General features: G+C 40.2%; 1 protein-coding gene across 1 annotated transcript in view; it reads left to right on the forward strand.

Annotated features, from left to right (window-relative positions):
- Nucleotides 1–12,686, forward strand: part of pdia5 (protein disulfide isomerase family A member 5) — a 220,977-nt gene that overhangs the window by 135,412 nt on the left and 72,879 nt on the right. The window lies entirely within an intron of this gene.

Genomic DNA, 12,686 nt, shown 5'->3' on the forward strand with positions numbered 1-12,686 from the left:
CCAGATTGAATAAATTAAGTTTTCCATAATCACATTTAATCAAGAGCTGGTGAGGACTTTAATAATAATAATAATAACAACAACAACAACTTTATTCTTATATCCCACTCAATCTCCCCAAAGGGATTCGGGGCGGCTTACATGGGGACCCAGCCCAATAATGCAACAATAAAATACAACAACATAGGATACATTCAATTACAATGCATTAATACATAAAACATATAAAAAACAGAAAAGCATAAACTCATCAAAAACCGATCAGTAATAACTGTTAGCCAGGCGCAATGGGCGTGTTCAAATATTGGAGGCAAGGCAATAAATTATACATGTGCAATCTATTGCAAGGTCACTAATAAGATGGGCCAGTAATAAAGTGCAGTGGCTGGGTATAAGTGAAGGTAAAAGGACTCTGTCAAATTATGCCGAATTTAGTCAAAAGCACATTGAAATAACCAGGATTTCAAGTTTTTCTGGAATGTGACCATGGTAGAAGCTAATCTAATTTCTCTCGGGAGGGAGTTCCAGAGCGCGGGGGGGGGGGGGGAGCACCACTGAGAAGGCCTCTCCCTCATCCCCACCAACCGTTTGGGATGGTGGCAGGAGCAAGAGAAGGGCCTCCCCAGCAAATCTTAAAGTTCATACAGATTTGTAGTAGAAAATGCAATCGCAAAGATAGGCTGGACCCGAACCGTAGGGCTTTATAAGCAATAACCAGCACCTTGAATTGGGACCAGAAACCTATCGGCAGCCAGTGGAACTGTTTTAATAGTGGGATTGTCTGCTCCCTATATAATAAATTCATTTTCTAAGGCAGCCGAAGCTAACACTAGATTTCGCATTTTTGAAAGATCCAGGGAAACTTGGAGTTTGCCAGAACCAGTAACATTCATTCCTCAGCTTTTGAGGGAGAAGAAATTTGAACAAATACCCACTTTTTAAAAGCATATTAGACTATATAGAAAAGAAAACATTCAGAGATGGAGCTGACCTGCACAGAATTGATTGGCAGATATATCTTGGAAGAGATAATATTCGGTATTGAATACTTGCGAGTTATAGAAACCAAGCAAAAGCTCCAGAGCTCATTCACACTGGCTGTGTTTAACTGGAAAGTGGACTGTTGCTCTGTTGCTATATAGCAAAAAGAATTTACTTTACTTGACAGTGTGTGAGCCATTTGGAATCTATATATGGCTTTTGGATTCGGATTGTATTCACTGTTCCAATGGCCTGAATATATTCATGCAGTTAGTCCCCTGACAGACTTGATTTAAAACTAATAGTTCTGCCGGAACAGTGCATTTTTGTGTACTTGGACCTGATGTATTATGGAGGTGCTGCGTATGAGGATTAATATGGTAGTGCAGATGGAAAAATAGTTGAACAAATGCTAAAAACTCAAGATTCTTCACATGTATTTTCTGATTTATTCTACACTAACATTTCATTGCTCAAATTAGAGATTTGGGAGTAAGGCTGATGTTGAAGACATAATGAATTGCCTTAGGCAGCTCTATGCTTGGCCACATCGAGCTTAAGTTCTTAGGTATTATTCCATGCTAGATTGGCAGCCTTGATTGTCTTTGATCCCTTGAAAACCCCTGCTTCCACATGGGGTGAGTGATGATGGAATATTGTCCATTTTTTCATCTTTCCCCACCTCTTAATACTGTATAGGCAGTTCCCATGTTATGAACGAGATAGGTTCTGTAGGTTTGTTCTTAAGTGGGAACAGGTACATTTTAAGTGTAACTCCAGCCAAATACATGTACATGTAGATGTACATACACATATACATATAGCACAAGGAAGGGTTAATACCCCTGTTGTATTTGTGTGCCCCTGTTCAGAAGATTTCCCCTCACTTTCTGTCCCTGTGATAACTGGATTTTGAAAAAAAATGGCTTGTTGTGGAATCAAGGATTGGTGAGAAAGCTTCAGTGCAGATACCTTTTCTCCATGATATTTCTTTCAGGAATGAATTTCCCTTATGAGGGATAGATTTCTTTCACTTCCTGTTGTCTCACCCCAGTTCTTAACTATGAGTCATTTTTAAGTCGGATGTTTGTAACATGGGGACTGCCCATATACTTGTGTATAAGTGAAAAAATAAATTTTGAAAAAAAACTGGTCATTTCCTCTTCATTCCCATTATTATTATTATTATTATTATTATTATTATTATTATTATTATTGGCTTTTTAATGCTAGCATTCTCCCAAAGCAGGACCGAAAGCGTTTTCCAAAATAATTCAAAATTTTCACAATAAAAATGTAAAACAGTTAAATCCATGTAAAACAGTAAAAACAAACAAAGAATGCAACCTCCCCATAAAAAGCTCCCTTGCTTTATGTGGTAAAAGCTTGCTTGAATTAAAACTCAGTCACGGGTTAAAATACATGGGTCAGTTCCGGAATAGGGATCCAGCACAAAGGCGTGATAAGCGGTTAAATTAAAAAGTGCTCCCACCCCATTACTCCCGCTTTACCCAAACCTGAGAAAGGACAGCCTTCCCTTTTTCCTCTCCCTTTTCAGCCCAAGTGGTGTTTATCAGCAACTGAAGAATGTGGTGCACCTGCCATTTTGCACATTTGAGGCACAGCAGAGTGGCAATGGCTATTTTTAATAAGGGCTTCCTGCATATGCTTCTCTGTAGTGAGATTGTAGTGCTTTTACTGTAAAAGCTTGTCTGATCCTATTTTAAAATGACTTTTGTGGTGGATCCCTAATAGAGGCAGGTTGCTTTCCTTGCTCTTCTCTCCTAACCCTTTTTTTCAAGGCTTCCTTCCCATTCTTTTCTCAATTATATTCATTTCCTTATCTGTATTTGTTTAGATGTAGACATTTTAAGACCACCAATACAACTCCCCCCCCCCCCCCACTGTAGCCCCTCAGATAAACAGATCCTCTCCTTCTCATTAGCTTTCTCTAAGTATACTCCTTTCATGCATTTTTGAAATTACAGGAAAAGATTTGTTTGGTACATGCTCCTAAGTTTTTCTCTTGGGTTTTACATAAGGCTGACTTACACATGAGTTTAAATGGTATTTAACATTGTTTCAGCCTCTACAGGGCAATTAGATTGTTTTCTGCATTACAGGGAGAAAGGGTATATTTTTGTAGCTAATGATTCCATGTAAGAGGTTCATATTTTATAAGTCGAGACAGTGATGGCAGATATAGAATTTAATTTCCTAGATCAGTGGGTCCCAATCTTAGGTCTTCTGGATGTTTTGGGTCTATGATTCCAGAATTTCTTACAGTTGGCCAAAGTGTACGGGATTTCTGGGGCCCTAAACAACCGGAAGACTAAATGTTATCCTTGGTTATGAGGTGGGGTAATGGTCTGCAATATGCTTTAATTTGCCCTGGCTGTATTGGATCAGTCTATGTACATCATTGGAGCCTCCAGTGGGTTAAACTGCTGAGCTGCTGAACTTGCTGACTGAAAAGTCAACAATTTGAATATGGGGAGTGGGGTGAGCTCCTGCTGTTAGCCCCAGCTTCTGCCAACCTAGCAGTTCAAAAACATGCAAATGTGAGTAGATCAATAGGTACTGCTCTGGCAGGAAGGTAATGGCACTCCATACAGTCATGCCAGCCACATGACCTTGGAGGCATCTATGGACAACGCCAGCTCTTCGGCTTAGAAATGGAGATGAGCACCAAACCCAGAGTTGGACACGACTACACTTAATGTCAGGGAAAAACCTTATCTTGTTGTAATGTTGTTGATTTTATTGAGATATGTTTTAATCTATGCTGGGTTTTAATTTTTGTTGAACTGACTTGCTTAGAGAATTGAATTCCCATGTAAACCGCCCCGAATCCGTTTGGAGAGCTGGAGGCAGGATATACAAATAAAGTTATTATATTATTATTTATTATTTACCTTTACCTTATGTATATCAAAGCTGGAAGAGGCAGTTATTCAGGAACATTATGCTTCTGCTTGCTTGTTGCATAGATCCAAGAAGGAAATGTTGTCTTTAGCAATAATGTATTTCTTTGGTCTACTAAGAGAGCAACATGTAGTACAGAGAATAAGATAGAGAAGTTCTTTCTTCTTCCATAAGCAGTGATGCATGCCTTCATCACCTGTAGCTTTTTCTTTGCCTTTTGGCTCAGCAATGATGCCCTTATCTCTTGGCTAGCACATGTGGAACATTAGAAGTGTCTAGAGTTCTTTTCTTGCTTCTTCATTCCTTCAATCTGCCTACATTATGGACTAATAATCCCTGTAATATGCAATGCTTTTATATCATTGCTGTGACAGCTAGTGAATACAACGACTGAAGGCACAGCAGAACAGCTGCCGACTCTTCCCAATGATAATCTCTGCTAACAAGCCACTCTGGGCTTTGGCTGATATTTCCATCGTCCAGAGCAAAAGACAGCTGTTTGTCCTCAATTAATTTCCAATGCACGCTTAATAGTTTCCCAAAAGGCAAAATGATGCAGCAGCTTTTCTTCCCTCCCCTGAAAGAAATCAATATTGGGCTGGGGAGGGGAATAGATTAATATTCAGAATCCATCCTTTGCTTTGGAAGCTACCCATAATTGAGGCTGCGGAGTATAATTTGTCAACAGTGTAAGCCTGGCACATAGGCACAGTAATAGTAATGAATTGCTCAAAAGAATCTGTAGTATGAGTAGCCCAATGCTCTGGGCATTGATTCAAAAGGGCCTGAAAAGTGTAATTGAAGAATGGTGGGACATATGTAGGCTCTATATGGGATATAATAAACCTAATTAAAAAGAATAACAGGAACAAATCACTTTGCCAATTAATTCAGCCTCCTGTTACAGACTGATAGTGGATTTACCAAAAAAAAAAAAAAGGGGGGGGGAGCTTCTTTCAGCCTTGATAAAGGGCTTGTGAATGTAAGACTTCCAGTTATTTTGTACCTGCCGACTACTGCAAGTTCATGAAAAATAAAGAATTCATTATGTTGTGCTTCTCTTTAGAAGGCAGATCCAAGATTCCTCATTTGAAAGGAGAAATAAATTATCTGAATAAAAACATAACTGAGGGAGAAGCCATGTAATATTTGCATTTGTTCAGAACATACCTGTTTCTGGGAGAAGAGCCAAGGAGGGAGAAACAAAGTCACATTCGCCCCATAGAAAAATAGTAGGGCTCAAGCTTCACATTTAGACATGTCATTTCCCTTTGTGTCCAATCTCATTTTTTTAAGTTAATTTCCTTCCTCTTTCCCTAAACGGGACCCAAAATATCCTACAATATAGGTTAAAATAAGATTCAGCTAAAACATTTCATTGCACAAGACTGTTTTTTTAAAAAAGCAATTACATTTAAAATCACTAATTTAAAACAGTTTTAAAGACTATAAAGCATAATAATGTAAATAAAAGTATAGCATCCCCACTTTAAAGACCTTTAAAGGTAAAGGTAATGATTTTCCCCTGACATTTAGTCGTGTCCAACTCTGGGGGTTGGTGCTCATCTTCATTTCTAAGCCGAAGAGTCGCCATTGTCCATAGACACCTCCAAGGTCATGTGGCTGGTATAACTGCATGGACTGCCGTTACCTTCCCGCCAGAGTGATGCCTATTGATCACTCACATTTGCATGTTTTCGAACTTCTAGGTTAGCAGAAGCTGGGGCTAACACCAGGAGCTCACTCCACTCTCCGGATTCAAACTGCCAACCTTTCACTACGCAAGTTCAGCAGTTCAGCGATTTAATCCGCTACACCATCGGGGGCTCCTTAATGATCTTGAGCTGTCAGTTAATATCTAAAAGCATTCCTAAAAAGAGATGTTTGCCTTCTGGAAGAATGAGAGATAGGGGCCAACTTATTAGTGAGCTGTGAGAGATAATTCTATCATCCAAGGACAGTCATGAAGAAGGCTTTCCTGTTTCCTCACTAAAAGTGTGTGGGATGTTGGTGGGACTGAGGCTGGTTCTACACTGACAAATAATGCAGTTTGAACTACATTATATGATCAGCATAGAACCATATGATGCAGTTCAGTGCAATTCAGACTTCATTCAGCAGTGTAGAAACAGACTGAGAGAATCCTTGAGAATCTTAACATTTTTGCTGACTCATAATCTTGGGTTGAAAGGCCACAGCGTAATGTTTGTCTGCTTGGGAATTAGAAACTAAAGCATTTCAAGATTTACAATATATTCAGCTCTGGATAGTTGTCTTTTTGTTTGCCTTTTGTTCTAATGCTACCTTCCAGAGCTTTAAATATGAAACATTAATCCTTGAGATTCTTTTGTGGTATCCTCAATTACAGTTTACAACAGTCATGGGCCAACTTTTTTTTCCTTGGGGCTGCATTGCGGGCCTGGGAGGGAGTGCCGATGGGCAGGCACTGGGTGGGGTGGGGGCAGGGCTGGAGCTGGTTCATCCTCAGGCTGTCCTTATGCTGGGAGGAGGGAAAGACCCATGGTTATACTCCCCCACCCCCCAAACCTTGAGCTGTTCTCCCAGCATAAGGACAGGGCCACTCACTCCATCCTTATGCTAGGAGGAGGGCAAGACAGGTGGTGGTTGAGAGCGCTTCCTCCCATATCCTTATGCCGAGAGGACAGGAAAAATGAGGAGGGTCAGAGGTAAGCGCCCAAGGGGACAGGTCCAACCTACAGGCCTTAGTTTGCCCATGCCTGGTTTACATGCAGCACCTCACCACTCAGTCAGTGGCATTAGAAAGTTTATTTATTTTGTGTCAAAAGCATTGCATAACAAATACATTTTAAAAAATGATGAAAAAAAATAGAGGAAATCACAAACAACTAAATAGTTTTAGACCAAAAGCGGGCAACAGCAACCGCATTGTCCGTAGCTTTAAGCAACTCCTCCTCTGTACATGAGGCAGGACATTGTGGGCAAGCATACATATGCGGAGTTGTTTGTTCTGCTTCACAGTCACACAAGGTGGAGGATTCCTCCAGGTAGTGCCACCTCGCCAAGTTGTCTTTAGATCTGCCCACTCCGCTTCTGAGTCTGTTCAGGGACTTCCAGGTTGCCCATTCTTGGTTTGCCCCTGGAGGAAGACCCTCTTGGGGGGCCATCCAGTTGGAATTGCCAGGTTTAGCTGCCCAGAGGGACACCCTTGCTGCTGCTGGAGGAACATCAAGAGGAGTGATGGTTCTCATGAAGCCCTTCCTTGATTTGAGTCTGGTGGGAGGAGGCTGATAGTCATGCAGTGGATGGCTTTCACAATGTTCGACCTTATTTCTCTCACAGTTAGCAGCAACTTCCCGTTGCACGTCAGGAAGGGCAATGCCAGCTAACTTGTAGAGTTTATCAACAGGTGTAGGTTTAAGGCATCCTGTGATTATTCTGCATGTTTCGTTTAGTGCTATGTCCACTTGCTTCGCATGGGCAGACTTTTGCCAGACAGGACAGGCGTACTCAGCAGTTGAGAAAGACAAGGCCAGGGCTGATGTTCTTATTACTTGTGGGTCTGCACCCCATGCACTGCCAGTCAGTTTCCGCAGGATGTTGTTGCGTGTAGCTACTTTGTGCTTGGTGTTCATGCAGTGTTTCCTATATGTTAGTGTTCGATCTAAGGTGACACCAAGATATTTAGGATGGAAACAGTGGGCAACGTTTCTTGTAAGCGGCCAATCTTTCCACCCCAAAAGCATTGGATGTATGGATGAATACCAAAGGTCTTTATCAAGACCATTGCTAACGATTATTAGAAAGTTGCTGCTTGTAAACTTAGACAATATCGGATTATGTCAGGAATGGGGAGATTGCAGCAACATGAGCAATGTGTGCCCTCCATTATTATTTTCTATGGCTCATAATTACATGTTACACTAAATTTCTTGCCACAAATTTGCACCTAGCAGATGTGACATGTTTTTTTTTTATCTCCACGATATTTTAGGCACTCCTAAATTCATCATCCCGTCCTAGCTGCCTCATGTACAAGTAACCTATGCAATGCATTGTCTTCCTCTCCTTATGTAAATCCCTTCTCAGAACTGCTTTTTTAAAGCAATCTTTGTCAGTAACTCATTCTGTATTGAAAGTATCCCTAACAGCTTGTAACCAGATGAAAAGATATTTTTTATCTATTGAATCCACACTTTTCTCCTCACTTTGCTCTTTGGCCCTCCAGTTATTTTTGCTCAAAACTCCCACAGTCCCTTTACGTTAGCCGTGTAAGGTGGGGGCTGCTAGGAGTTGACATACAAAACCCCTCATGGGCCAGCATTTCCTCTCCACTGGTCTGTGGCCTCTTTCACATGTAAACTCTTCAAAGAGAAGAGCATTGCTCTTTGTTGAAGATGAATGTGTTTGTAAGGCCTTCAAGACAGAACTTTAAGACCAGTATCCAGGATCCATGGACTATATTTGATGTGGTGCCTTTTAAACTTATTCATAAAGCAATATGGAATTACAGCTAGTTATCAAGGGGCTACATTTGCCTAAATTATTCAGGTTGTTGAGGTAAAAAAAAGGATTGTGTAAAATCTCACCAAACTGGGATATGAACAAAAAATGACCGATTATATTCAGTGTAAGCAAATGTAAAATATGGCAAGAACTTTAAAGTTACCAGATACATTGGTGGAATCCGTGTTGTTAAAGATTGACCAAGAAAAAAATCTTGGGATTGTGTTAGATAATACAGTGAAATTATTGAATCAATGTGTGGGTAGGTTAATAAACGAGGTAAATTACAATTGATCATAATTTGAAAGGAAACTGAAAAATAAAGCTGCCAGTACTATACTGACCTTATGCAAAGACATGGTGCCACCACATCTGGAACAACGTCTACAGTTCTGATCATCATACAGCTAAAGGAGGGTATTATAAAGATTAAAAAGGCACAAAAGACAGTAATTAAAGTTATCAAATGATTAGGGAACTGCCCTAAAACATTTGGCTCTGCTTAGATTAGAAAAAAGGTAAGTAAGATGTGACGTGATAGAGATGCATACATTTTTACCAGATGTGGAGAAAGTAGATTTCCTCCCTTTGTCATAATACTACCTCATCACATTATCTTCTGAACCTGAGTGAAAATAAGGTTTTGGAAGGTGATCTAGAGAGCACTGCCATTCACTGTTTCGAATGCCTTTGCAAGGTCAAGGAATGCCCTGTACAGAGGTCGATTTTGTTCCCTCCATTTTTCTTGGAGCTGTCGTGCAGTGAAAATCATATCCACTGTTCCTTTGAAGGGGCGGGAGCTGTTCTGGGATTCCGGGAGGATGTCTTCTGAGACTGGTAGAAGGCAATTTGTAAGGATTCTTGTGAGGATTTTCCCAGTGGAGATTAGAAGGGAGATACCACAATAGTTTCCACAGTCTGTTCTTTCACCCTTTTTGAAAAGGGTGATAATGGTGGCAACTTTGAAGTCTGCTGGGATTTTCTCAGTCGCCCACACTTTTTCAGTGAGCTGGTGGGAGTTGTTGTGTCAGCTCAGGTCAACTCTCTTTAAAGATTTCAGCAGGAATCCCGTCAGGTCCGTTGGCTTTGTTATTTTTTAGTTGGCTGATGGCTTTGCTGACTTCCTCCAAACTAGGAAGTGCTGCAAGCTTTAACATTGACACAGCAGCAGTTCAAGAGAATTGGAGAGCAGGAGAGAGATAGCTGAAGAAAGAAAAATGAGGCTACACCTTCTTCTAGAAGGGACTCTCCAAACAAGAAGGAAGAATACATGGAGTTTGCTTTACTATCAAAAACAACCTGGTGAAACACCTGTTTGAAGCACCCATCAGCATTAATGAACAACTCTCAACCCTCTGAATTAATGTTGCCAAAAACCATCAGGCAACCATCATAATTGTCTACGTACCAACACTAGATGCTGACGAAGATATCAAGGAAAAAAATCCTGTCAGTTGGACACCATTCTATTGGAGATGTCTAAGGAGGACAAGATCATCTTATTGGGGGATTTTAATGCAAGAGTCAGACAAGAATTCAACCTATGGCCAGGGACCATTGGAAAAGATGGGGTTGGAAACAGCAACCCGAATAGCATCCTACTTCTCACCAAATGTGTGGAACACAACCTTGTCATCTCCAACACGGTTTTCCACCAGAAAAACAAACTCAAGACATCACAGAAGCACCCCAGTCAAAGCATTGGCACATCTTAGATTGTGTAATCATACATGCCGGAAATATGCTTCTCACAAGAGCCATTATAGGAGCAGATGACTGCTGGACAGACCACAGGTTAATCCGATCCATGATGGCCATCAAGATTGCCCCAAACGCAGACTCCAAGGAAGAAAGATAAAGCGTAAAATGAACACACAAGCCCTCCAAGAGCCTTCCAAATGAGCCCTTTTCCAAATAACACTCAAGGATGATCTACACATAGAACACCCTGAAAATATTGAGGAACATTGGAATAAACTGAAGACCTCTATTATCACAGCCCATGAAGAAACCATTGGATACCAAACTAAGGACCCTTCCATACTTCCCTTTATATTGATTTCAGATTATCTGCTTTAAACTGGAATATATGAGTCCCCACTGCCAGATACCCTGGGATAAACAGATAAACTGGGATGAGATCCTTTGATATAGAGGGAGTGTCAAAGAAACATCAATACTGGTTTGATGAAAATGGTAATGAGATCCAACAGTTAACTGATACGAAAAGGAAAACTTTCGAAACATGGCAGAGAGACACCAACTGTGCTGCTAAGAAAAAAATCTATGCTGTTGCAAAAGCTGTGGTCCAAAGAAGGACTAGAGAACTCAAGAACATCTGGTGGGCAAAAAAGGCTCAAGAAACCAACACTTTACAGATGTCTATGATGCACGGGGATTCTTCAAAGCCACAAAAGACATCTATATCCCAAGAAATCATGGCGTACACCCTCTACATTCATCAGGTGGAACTAAACTTCTGAAGGACAAAAAATCAATTGCACTACCATAACCTCCTTAACTGCAGCTCCAACGTAGCCAAAGAGGTTCTCTCGCAGGTCCCACAACAACCAACCGGGTAATCCCAGCATGTGAAAAAGCATAGAACTACAAGTTTGGCCGCCAAAATAGAAAGACTTATCAAAGGAAAATGAATGCATTTTGGAAGAAGCTTTTCTTTTCTAGGGTTTTTTGTTTATCTGCCCTGATGTTGTGCATATTACTAATTTTGGATAACCGGTTGGACTGCTCTTCGTTTTTGTGGCATAGAATCGTATCCCTATTCTTTCCATGTTATTTCTGCCATTGTCACCAAATTTTCTAATAATTTTCTAATAAAGAAGTAATGCCAGGCAACACATCTACTTAACTGATGTATACCAATATATTAATAATGTAAGAGATGTCTCTTATCTTTTATATACTCAGGTTATTTTTTCTACAGTAATTCTTAATTATTAACTATTTAGAGTGGGACATTCACACTTGTGACAGCTATTCTTCTGTCATTGTGAACTGTATCTTAAATTCAATACACATAGCAAACAAGATCAAATATTTATTGAGCGCTTCATTGAGAGTAGGAAGAAGTTTGAAAAAAGTTATGTCTCCAAGAAGTAATGCAGATAATAATTTACCGGTGGTTTTTAATACAGAATTATTTAAAATTATTCATATTAGGCAGATCCATCAGCCAGCTCTCCTTTTTCATGGGAATTGTGTTGCTGACTGTGAGCTCTGTAGCACATCATACCTCAAGTAGATCGAAGAGCATTTCCGTGTCCTCTTGTCTTCAAACATCTGTAATCATTGCCTTCCATAAAAAAAAATGCCAGGCTTTTTCAGGTTATTAAAAACATATGTGGATTTCTTTACAGTTGCGTGGTATCACATCTGTCAGTGCTGATTCACACTGTTGATAATGTATTTGAGGATATATAGCATTTATTTATCATGCTTTCTTTCCAAGAAAAATAGTATTGATTTGCTTATTAAGAGTTCTACTTTGGCGATTGTGTGCAAGCGCTTCACTTCTTTGGTGATTTTATTTACCTTTAGGCTCTGATTGTTTGCCGCCATTGTACACATAAACATTTTATATGTCTAGCTGTTGTGAAGTTACGTTGAAAAACAACCCAACCTATGAATAACTATCTAAAGGCTCACAGTCTAAAATTTGCCAACCCAGAAGGAAAATACTCAAGTGAATAGAGTAATATGGAAGAGCAGGTTTTGGAGCTTAAGGGTTTTTAGAGGAATTTTGAAAGATGTAGAATCAGCAACATTTTGAAAGCAATTGAAGAGGCATGTTAGTTCATTTTGAAGATCCTTATAATGTTGCTGGAGTTCTAGAATTCTGGAATGCAACTAGTGGTTTCTGAATATAAGCGCAGAGGGTATACACTTTGATGTTGTTACTTCGATTGCTTATTAGAGAATAACAAAAATACTTCCAGGACCAAGGCAGAGGAAAGGACTGAAGAGCATCATTTGGTTTTGTTTTGTTTTGTTTTATTTTGTTTTCATGTCAGGAGCAACTTGAGAAACCGCAAGAAGTAGAAGGTCCCTATCGGATCTGAGTTCAGCTGTGAGCTCACTTATACCTGAACCACCCCATGAGAGTACATTGTATAAATATAGAAGTCGACAGCAGAATTTGGGACTGAAATTATGGATTTTGACATGACCATGGATAAATTGAGGGTCATTCTGTGGAAAGAGGAAAGCACCAAGAGGAAAGCCTGAGGGGCCATCCACCTCTGCCCACCACCCCCATTTTCTCGCCCAGACATTCA

This window comes from Anolis carolinensis, chromosome 1 (assembly GCF_035594765.1).
Source record: "Anolis carolinensis isolate JA03-04 chromosome 1, rAnoCar3.1.pri, whole genome shotgun sequence".
In the NCBI taxonomy this organism is placed as follows: domain Eukaryota; kingdom Metazoa; phylum Chordata; class Lepidosauria; order Squamata; family Dactyloidae; genus Anolis; species Anolis carolinensis.